This window comes from Austrofundulus limnaeus, unplaced genomic scaffold (assembly GCF_001266775.1).
Source record: "Austrofundulus limnaeus strain Quisiro unplaced genomic scaffold, Austrofundulus_limnaeus-1.0 Scaffold533, whole genome shotgun sequence".
Lineage (NCBI taxonomy): Eukaryota > Metazoa > Chordata > Actinopteri > Cyprinodontiformes > Rivulidae > Austrofundulus > Austrofundulus limnaeus.
The window spans coordinates 46,446-57,310 of NW_013952935.1; the positions used below are offsets into that span (position 1 = coordinate 46,446).

A 10,865-nucleotide genomic window follows, 5' to 3' on the forward strand; every position below is an offset into this window, starting at 1 on the left:
CACCAATTCTGTTCATAACGTTTATGGACAGAATTTCTAGGCGCAGCCAAGGTGTTGAGAGGATCCTTTTTGGTGAGCTTAAGATCACATCTCTTTTTTTGTCTTTTTTTGTTGTTTTGTTTGTTTGTTTTTTGTCTTTTTTTTTGTTTTGTTTTTCGTTTTGTTTTTTTGTCATAAAAAACAATGACAAAATACAAGACAAGACAAAAAATAAGATCCCATCTCTGCTTTTTGTGGATGATGTGGTACTATTGGCTTCATCAGATCGTGATCTCCAACTCTCACTGGAGCGGTTCGCAGCTGAGTGTGAAGTTGCCGGGATGAGGAGACCAYGGTCTTGAACTGGAAAAGGGTATGGTGCCTTCTCCGGGTCGGGGAGGAGGTCCTGCCCCAAGTGGAGGAGTTTAAGTATTTTGGGGTCTTGTTCACGAATGAGGGAAGAATGGAGCGGGTGATTGACAGGCGAATTGGTGCTGCATTCACAGTGATGCGGGCACTGTACCGGTCTGTCGTGATGAAGAGAGAGYTGAGCCCGTAGGGCAATCTCTCGAGTTATCGGTCAGTCTACGTTCCTACCCTCATCTATGGTCACAAGCTTTGGGTAGTGACTGAAAGTACRAGATTGCGGATACAAGCTGCCAAAATTATTTTCCTCCACAGGGTGTCTGGGCTCTCCCTTAGAGATAGAATGAGAAGCTTAGTCATCCAGGAGGGACTCAGAGTAGAGCTGCTGCTCCTCCACGTCAAGAGGAGCCAGTTGAGGTGGTTCTTCTGGTTAGGATGCCTCCTGCACGCCTCCCTGGTGAGGTGTTCCGGGCATGTCCCACTAGGAGGAGGCCCAGAGGAAGACCCAGGACAAGCTGGAGGTACTACGTCTCTTGGCTGGCCTAGGAATGCCTTGGGATTCGCCCGGATGAGCTGGCCAAGTGACCAGGAAGAGGGAAGTCTGGGTCTCTTTGCTTAGGCTGCTGCCCCCGAGACGCAAACCCTGATAAACAGAAGAAAAAGKATGGATGGACGGACGGATAAAAGTATACTTCCAGTTTACTTTTTATGCACTTATCTGAGATATACTTACCAAGTTTTTTTTACACTGTACTTGGCTTGTACTAAGAGTATACTAAAAGTTTAAGTATACTTAACAGTAAACAAAACGCTAAATGTTAGCCGAGTTTTACCTAAAAACTAAAAGCAGAACAGTAAACAAAAACCTAAATGTTAGCCAAGTGCTAACTGAAAGCTAAAAATAGACTGACAACAAAAGTAGGGGAAGCAGAATCAGATTTCAAACAGAATATTTTTGAAGGAATTGAATAGATTTCAATGTTTTTTATCAATCAGATAATGTAAGTTAGTGAAAGTTATTTTAAATTTTGTTTTAAGTACAAGAATTGACTCAGAAGTTTGTCATATTAGATTATAAATTGTATATTATGATTTACTTAACAGACAACAAACACTAGAACATTTTTGAACAATAAATTGTTGACTTGATTTGTGAGATATGATAAAGCTAATTAAAGCCTTATGGAAGATGACGCCTTAAAATGATGAGAACTTTGTTTTTAAAGCAAAGTGCATGGACATTGCAGAAACATGTAGAAATACTGGTTTTGGTGTCTGATGTCTGATGTCATGTTTTAATGCCCCAGTTGTAGAAAAAAACACAGCAAACAAAGACCGCAAATAATTAAATATATAAATCTACTTACTGAACCTCATATATTCATGACATGTTGGGTAAATCAATCCTAAAACTTTAATAAAACATCAAACTTTGTTAACTTTAAAGTAGTGAAAGTTACGAATGCTCTTTACTGTCACTTAAACAAACAATTACTGGAAAGAGTATTTTCAGAAGAATTGAGGAAGGGCTCCAGTTGAGGTGTGGCTTCACCTATAAAGAGCATCTAGGTGTGTGGACCGGCTCATCTGCAAACAGGAATCTCACCTGTTCATAACTCAGCTGAAGGTTTGTTCATCTGGCCTTTTAGTCCATTATTATTATTACACTTTATTGTACTTTTTATTTTCTGAACTGTGTTGTGATTATCTTTGTGTTTTTAACAACAGGTTTCTGCTCGAACTGTGTGGAGGAAGCTCTGAGATGGACAGACACGGTCACGGTAAATACCTCTTCCTACTTTACAGATCTGTCAGCAAGGAGCAAGTTTTTCTGGGAGTCTTTAAAATACAGTGTTTGTTCCTTCAAGCTTTTGTTTCTGTCAGTCCTGTTAGTTTAAAATAAACAAAATAAAGTTTCAGGCAGCACTAATCGTCTTTGTGACAAGCTGCTGACAACAAAGAGACAAAAAATCCCAAGTAAAATGGATTCTTTATTGATTTGTGTGTCTGAATGATTCATAACGCAGAGTTAAACGTCTCACACAAAAGGTAACTTAGAAAATACAAAGATCTGGAACAAGTCCAAAAGACCTTCAGATCATCACGAGAACAAAAAAAGATCTAACATTCTAAAAAAATGTGTTTTAAATGCGAAATACAGTATAGACAAATTAGAAGTACATTTTGGATTTTTACTGAAAACTATTTTTTAACTCTACAAGGTGGACATGGTCATCATGGTCATCATGGACATCATGGACACGGTCATCATGGCTATGGGCATGGTCAGCATGGCTACGAACATGGTCAGTATGGCTATGAACATGGTCAGCATGGCTATGAACATGGTCAGCATGGCTTTGGGCATGGTCAGCATGGCTTTGGGCATGGTCATCATGGCTATGGGCATGGTCATCATGGCTATGGGCATGGTCRTCATGGCTATGAGCAYGGTGGGCACAAACACTAGTGTGCCCACAAACACCTCAAGTGTCACAAGAATGGGAGGGACAGTCACGGGGTAAGACTCACACCTGCAGATAATTTTGTCTGATTTTACCGCTAAATGTCTCAGATAGTTGATGCAGAAAACAGATGGTTCTATTGAGCTGTGTTTACAGAGGGAGGAGCAAATGTTTCTAATCTGCATAACTGATTTTTGTCTCCTGCAGTACAACAGCAGCTCCTGCAGCAGCGACTCTGATTAGAAGAAGCCTGAGAAGCAGCTTCATCTCTTCTTTTACAATAATTTGACTAATTTACCTGTAATCAAATTTGGTGGCTTTGGGTAATGGGAGTTTTTACCTGCCTGTAAAACATCATGAAGTAATACTTTCTGTGTGGCCTTTTAATAAAACCTGAAATAATAAAAATCTGAGTGAAAACATAATTACAGCCTCGATCGTTTTTATTGTTTTTCTTATTTTCAAGAACTTTTATTCAGATTTATGATCAGATTAAGACAAACCTAAAAGTAGCAGAATGGTGCCTAAAAGCAAAGAGTAGCAAAACTAGTTTGAAACTAAAGGCTGCAAAGTAGTTAAAGGCTAAATGCAGTAAAAGGCTATTGAAGAACGAGAAATGGCCAAAGGCTGGCTAAAAGTAACAAAACAGAAACGTAAGGTAACAAAATAAAAGCTTAAGCTAAGTGTTGCAGGATGGTAGCTAACATGTAGGAAAAGCATCAGAATGCTACCTAACAGCTAAAAGTAGCAATATCTTGTTAAAAATAATTGTCTGGTTAGGATGCCTCCCTGGTGAGTTGTTCCAGGCACTGCTGCCCCCGCAACCCGACCCCAGATAAGAGAAAGAAGATGGATGGATGGATAAAGACAAGCTAAAGTAGCTAAGCTTAAACAACAAATCTAAACTAACTAAAAGCAAAATACAGATCTCAAAATTTTCCAAAGGCAAACTAGCTAAAAGAAGAAAATGGCTTCCGTTAGCAAAACTTAGTATGTAAGTATCCATTAAGTATACTAATTTTAAACTTAAAATAAAATGTGGCAGCCCAGCCTCTAACTGGGCTTCCACATTATCGTGGTGGAGAGGTTTGAGTGTCCCAATGATCCTAGGAGCTATGTTGTCAGGTCTTCATGCCCCTGGGTCACCCAAGGCAAACAGGTCCTAGGTGAGGGATCAGACAAAGTGCAGCCCCAAGACCCCTAATGATGAGTACAGTAAATGGATTGAGTGTTCCCTCGCCCAGACGTGTGTCACAAGGGCCCCATTCGGGAGCCGGGCCTGGAGGTGGGGCATGTTGGCAGGTGCCTGGTGGCTGGGCTTTCACCCTCGGAGCCCGGTCGGGCACAGCCCGAAGAGGAGACATGGGTCCCCCTTCCCATAAGCTCACCACTTGTGGGAGGGGACGTAGGGGTCAGGTGCATTGTGTGTTGGGCAGTGGTTGAAGGCGAGGACCTTGGCGGTCTGATCCTCGGCTACAGAAGCTGGCTCTAGGGGCGTGGAATGTCACCTTTCTGGTGGGGAAGGAGCCTGAGCTGGTGTGTGAGGTTGAGAGGTTCCGACTAGATATAGTTGGACTCACCTTGACACACAACTCTGGAACCAGTCTCCTCCAGAGGGGTTGGACACTCTTCCACTCTGGAGTTGCCCATGCTGAGAGGCGCCAAGCAGGAGTGGGCATACTTATTGCCCCCCAGCTCAATGCCTGTATGTTGGGGTTCACCCTGCTGAACAAGAGGGTAGCCTCCCTACGCCTACGGGTGGCGGGGACGGGTCCTGACTGTTGTTTGTGCCTATGCGCCTAACARCAGTTCAGATTACCCACCCTTTTTGGAGTCCTTGGAGGGGGTGCTGGAGAGCGCTTCTAAGAGGGACTCCCTCATTCTGCTGGGGGACTTCAACGCTCAAGTGGATAATGACAATGAGACCTGGAGAGGCGTGGTTGGGAGGAACGACCCCTCTGACCTGAACCCGAGCGGTGTTTTGTTATTGGACTTCTGTGCTTGTCATGGATTGTCCATAATGAACACCGTGTTCAAACATAAGGGTGTCCATATGTGCTCTTGGCATCAGGACAATCTAGGCTGCAGTTCGATGATCGACTTTGTTGTTGTTTCATCTGATCTGCGGCCGCATGGTTTGGACACTCAGGTGAAGAGAGGGGCAGAGCTGTCAACTGACCACTACCTGGTGGTGAGTTGGCTCCATTGGTGGGGGAGAATGCCGGTCAGACCTGGCAGACCCAAACGTATAGTGAGAGTCTTTTGGGAACAGCTGTTAGAGTCTCCTGTCAGACAGAGTTTCAACTCACACCTCCAGGAGAACTTTGAACACGTTCCGGGGGAGGTGGGGGACATTGAGTCTGAGTGGGCCATGTTCCGTACCTCCATTGTCGAGGTGGCTTACCTGATCTGGGGCCGTAAAGTTGTCTGTGCCTGTCGTGGTGGCAACTGTCAAACCCGCTTGTGCACATCGGTGGTGAGGGATGCTGTCAGGCTGAAGGATGAGTCCTATCAGGTCTTTTTGGCCTGTGGGACTCTGGAAGCAGCTGATAGGTATCGGCAGTCCAAGCGGATTGTGGCTCCGGTGGTCGCTGAGGCAAAAACTCGGGCATGGGAGGAGTTCGGATAGGCCATGGAAAAAGACTTTCGTAYGGCTTTGAGGCAATTCTGGTCCACCATCCGGTGTCTTGGGGCGGAAAGCGGTTCGCCACCAACACTAACACTGGTGGGGATGGAGCACTGCTGACCTCAACTGGGGACGTTGTGGGTCGGTGGGCGGAATACGTCGAAGACCTCTTCAATCCTATCGACACGTCTTCCCATGAGGAAGTAGAACCCGAAGACCCTGGGTCGGACTCTCCAATCTCTGGTGCCGAGGTCACTGAGGTGGTTAAAAAGCTCCTCGGTGGCAGGGTGGATGAGATTCACCAAGAGTTCCTTAAGGCTCTGGATGTTGTGGGGTTGCGTTGGTTGACGTGACTCAACAGCATCGCGTGGACTTCGAGGGTAGTTCAACTGGATTGGCAGACCGGGGTGGTGGTCCCCCTTTTTACATAGGGGGCTCCGCCAAGGTTACACTTTGTCATGGATTCTGTTCATAACTTTTATGGACAGAATTTCTAGGCACAGCCAAGGTGTTGAGGGGATCCTTTTTGGTGACCTTAGGATCACATCYCTGCTTTTTGTGGATGATGTGGTCCTGTTGGCTTCATCAGATCCTGATCTCCAGCTCTCAGTGGAGCGGTTCGCAGCCAAGTGTGAAGCGGCCGGGATCAGGATCAGTGCCTCCAAATCCGAGACCATGGTCTTGAGCCAAAAACCAGTAGGGTGCCTTCTCCAGGTCTGGGAGGAGGTCCTGCCCCAAGTGGAGGAGTTTAAGTTTCTCGGGATCTTGTTCATGAATGAGGGAAGAATGTAGCGGGAGATCGACAGGTGAATTGGTGTTGCGTCTGCAGTGATGCGGGCACTGTACCGGTCTGTCGTGATGAAGAGAGAGCTGAGCCAGTAGGAGAAGCTCTCTAGTTACCAGTCGGTCTACGTTCCTACCCTCATCTATGGTCACGAGCTTTGGGTAGTAACCGAAAGAACAAGATAGCAGATAAAAGCGGCTGAAATGAGTTTCCTCCTCAAAGTGTTTGGGCTCTCCCTTAGAGATAGGGTGAAAAGCTCTTTCATACACGAGGGACTCAGAGTAGAGCCGCTGCTCCTCCACATCGAGAGGAGCCAGTTGAGGTGGTTCATCTGGTTAGGTTGCCTCCTGGACGCCTCCCTGGTGAGGTGTTCCGGGCACGTCTCACTGCGAGGAGACCCAGAGGAAGACCCAGGACAAGCTGGAGGGACTATGTTTCTCGGCTGGCCTGCGAACGCCTTGGGATTCCCCTGGATGAGCTGGCCCAAGTGACTGGGGAGAGGGAAGTCTGGGTCTCTTTGCTTAAGCTGCTACCCCCCGAGACCTGACCCCGGATAAGCGGCAGAAAACGGACGGACAGATCAATGTATACTTCCAGTTTACTTTTTATGTGCTTACCTGAGATATACTTAACCAAGTTTATCTTACACTGTACTTGGGTTGTACTGAAAGTATACTAAAAGTTTAAGCATACTTAGTTTATACTAATGTTTAAACTTTTGGTCAAGATAAAATTTAATAGTACACTTTTCACACAGACTGGCTTATTTGTAGTATAGTTTAAGATGAAACTAAAACTATACTTAGATTACTTTCAGTATACTTCTGAGTATACTTTCATAAACCTTTTGTGGGTCAATTTAGTCCTAGAAGTATATTTGTTAGTAAACTGCTAGTACACTTATATCAGTTTACATGGTAAATAAAAGTACGCTTAGGGAAATACGCTTTTATGTAATTCAGTATACTTAATTACATGTAATTTTTGGTAAGTTTATAAACTCAAAAAGATATAACAGTATACTTAAAGTATACTTTTTATATTTAAAACGTCCCAACTTAGTACAAACAAGTTTTTTAATCAATATATTTTCTAGTACACTACAAGTACATGGTGCCTAATATACTTGATATACTTAAACTCATACTCAAGTTTGCTAAGGGTTGCTAAAAGTAAATGTATCAAAAGGCAGATGAAGATAAAATAAATCCAATTAAAGCCTTATGGAAGATGATGCCTTAAAATGATGTGAACTTTGTTTTTAAAGTAAAGTGCATGGACATTGCAGAAACATGTAGAAATGCTGGTTTTGGTGTCTGATAACATCATGTTTTAATGCCCCAGTTGTAGAAAAAACACAGCAAATGGAGACTTTTCAAATAATTAAATGTTTAAATCTACTTCCTGAACCACATATATTCGTGGCATGTTGGGTAAATCAATCCTAAAACTTAAAAAACATCAAACTTTGTTAACTTTAAAGTAGTCAAAGTTACAAAGGTAAGAGAATTTTCAAAAGAATTGAGGAAGGGCTCTGGTTGAGGTGTGGCTTCATCTATAAAGACCATCCAGGTGTGTGGACCGGCTCATCTGCTATCAGGAAGCTCACCTGTTCACAACTCAGCTGAAGGTTTGTCCAACTGGCCTTTTAGTCCATTATTATTATAACACTTTATTGTACGTTTTATTTTCTGAACTGTGTTGTGATTATCTTTGTGTTTTTACCAACAGATTTCTGCTCGAACTGTTTGGAGGAAGCTCTGAGATGGACAGACACGGTCACGGTAAATACCTCTTCCTATTTTACAGATCTGTCAGCAAGGAGCAAGTTTTTCTGGGACTCTTTAAAATACAGTAGTTGTTCCTTCAGGCTTTTGCTTCTTTCAGTCCTGTTAGTTTAAAATAAACAAAAAGTTTCAGGCATCACTAACTGTCTTTGTGACAAGCTGCTGACAACAAAGAGACAAAAAAAAACAAGTAAAATGGATTCTTTACTGATTTGTGTGTCTGAATGATTCATAACGCAGAGTTAAATGTCTCACACAAAGCAAAACTTAGAAAATAAGAAGATCTGGAACAAGTCCAAAAGACCTTCAGATCATCTCGAGAACAAAAAAAAATCTAAGATTCCAAAAAATGTTTTTTAAATGCGAAATATGGAGAAATTAGAAGTATATTTTGGATTTTTACTGAAGACTATGTTTTAATTCTACAAGGTGGACATGGTCATCATGGACACGGTCATCATGGACATGGACATGGTCATCATGGACACGGTCATCATGGACATGGTCATCATGGACACGGTCATCATGGACATGAGCACGGTCATCATGGACATGGACACGGTCATCATGGACATGAGCATGAGGGACACAAACACGGGTTCCTCCACAAGCTGAGACACAAGCACAGGTGTGGTCACAGACACCTCAAATGTCACAAGAAGGGGAGGGACGGTCGCGGGGTAAGACTCACACCTGCTGATGTTTTTGTCTGATTTTACAGCTAAATGTCTCAGATGTAACAGGCAGAGCTGTGTTTACAGAGGGAGGAGCAAATGTTKTTTCTAATCTGAATAACTGATTTTTGTCTCCTGCAGTACGACAGCAGCTCCTGCAGCAGTGACTCTGATTAGAAGAAGCCTGAGAAGCAGCTTCATCTCTGCTTTTACAATAATTTGACTAATTTACCTGTAATCAAATTTGGTGTCTTTGGGTAATGGGAGTTTTTATCTGCCTGTAAAACAGAATGGAGTAATACTTTGTGTGGCTTTTTAATAAAACCTGAAATAATAAAAATCTGAGTGAAAACATAATTAGTCTTGATCATTTTTATTACTTTATTTTCATGAACTTTTATTCAGATTTATGATCAGATTAAGACAAAACTAAAAGTAGCAAAATGGTTGCTAAAAGTTAAGGGTATCAAAACTACGTAATTTGAAACTAAAAGCTGCAAAGTAGCTAAAGGCTAAAAGCAGTAAAATGGTATTTAAGAACAAGTGGCGGCCAAAGGCTGGCTAAAAGTAACAAAACAAAAACTTAAGTAAAAAAATAAAAGCATAGCAGGATGGAAGCTAACATGTAGGAAAAGCATTTGAATGCTACCTAATAGCTAAAAGTAGTAATATCTTGTTAAAAATAAATGTGACAATGGTCTATATGGAACTAAAAGTGACAAAACACACCCAAGAGCAGTAAAAAGTTAGCTTAATGCTAAAGAATGCCAAAGGCAAGACGAAAGCAACTAAAAAGTTAAAGTGCCAAAAAGAGGCCTAATGGCTACCTAGTTAAAAGTAGCAACTAAAAAAGTAGCAAAAATCGAGTTAAAAAGCTAAAAGTAAAAAACACTAAAGCAGCAAAAGGTTAGCTAATAGAAGCCAAAGACAAACTAAAATTATTGTAGTTTCACACTAAACGTAGCAGACAATAGCTGAATGCAGGAGCTGAATTGAAGAAATCTAAGAGTAGCAAAATGCTAACTACATGCAGCAGAAGTAGCCATAGAAACTAAAAGTAGTGATGTGTTAGCTAGTAGCAAATAATTTTGAAATGCAAAAAAATTACAAAACCTAAAATTCAACAAATCAATCTCCTGAATGAGCCAAACTTTTTGATACATGAAAAGCTTAGAAGTAAAGTAAAGTATGTAGAAATTGTGGGTTAAACGAGTGTTTTTATTTCCATGTACCTATGGAGAGTTTAGGACCTTTGCTCCTCCCTGCAGCTCACCTGTACAATCACCTGGTAGCAGATTTTATTGTCTGCATATATTTTATTTACAATCTGTTTGGTTTTAGAAGAGGTTTGTGATCTCACTGGTTTCTTATCTTCATGTTTTTTTAGTCTTTTTTCTTTTCATGGTGGAGCGAGCTTGGTCTGAGAGGAACAGTCATGGGACAAAAAGTCCAACTTTAAAATGATTAAAATCAAAAAGAACAAAAACACTCAACATGTACATCCCTTTGCATTGTTCCTCATTAAACAAAGGCCAAATGCAAAAACTGGTTCCTCCTGCTCAGTTGGTTTGAGATGTGTCAGCTGATGTGTGTGTTTTTCTTCCAACGTGGAACCATTTTCAATTTCAGAGTCTTCCTCCTAACCCTTTCCAACAAGCCGGACTTGTCCAGCCTGTTTCTGCAGACTGAGGCCTGTGGAGCTCATTTCTCTGACCGTTGCATGGTCTGACCTTCGGGGTGACACTTTTACAGATAGAAACATGAAACTCTGTTTGTCTAAAAATGCAGGATGTACAGAAACAAACAAAGCGAGTTATGTTGTCTCCGCATTGTTGTATAAAGTACCTCAAAGTGATACTTGAGTAAAAGTACAAGTATCTTACCATAAATTTACTTTGGTAAAAGTTCAAGTTTCCTCTAAGAATATTACTTGAGTAAAAGTCTTAAAGTATCTAATATATTTTGTACTTAAGTATCAAAAGTAAATTTCTGACATAAAATGTACTTAAGTATTAAGAGTAAAAGTACAGAGTAAAAATGAGTGGCTAGACTTCCCAAGATGACGTTTGTTGGGAGTTGATACCCTCAACAAAACATTTTTCTAAAGGCCAAAATGGCTATATTGTCAAATAAAAGTGTTAATGTTAAAAAAATTAGGATGCACTACACCTGTTGCAATACACC

The 10,865-nt window shown here is 41.7% G+C and overlaps 1 long non-coding RNA gene across 1 annotated transcript; it reads left to right on the forward strand.

Annotated features, from left to right (window-relative positions):
* The first annotated feature begins 7,791 nt into the window (after positions 1-7,791).
* Positions 7,792-9,038, forward strand: LOC106530551 (uncharacterized). Its single transcript, XR_001311804.1, has 4 exons — positions 7,792-7,850; positions 7,952-8,004; positions 8,437-8,687; positions 8,823-9,038. It is a non-coding gene; the product is annotated as an uncharacterized LOC106530551 (long non-coding RNA).
* The last annotated feature ends 1,827 nt before the right edge of the window (positions 9,039-10,865 follow it).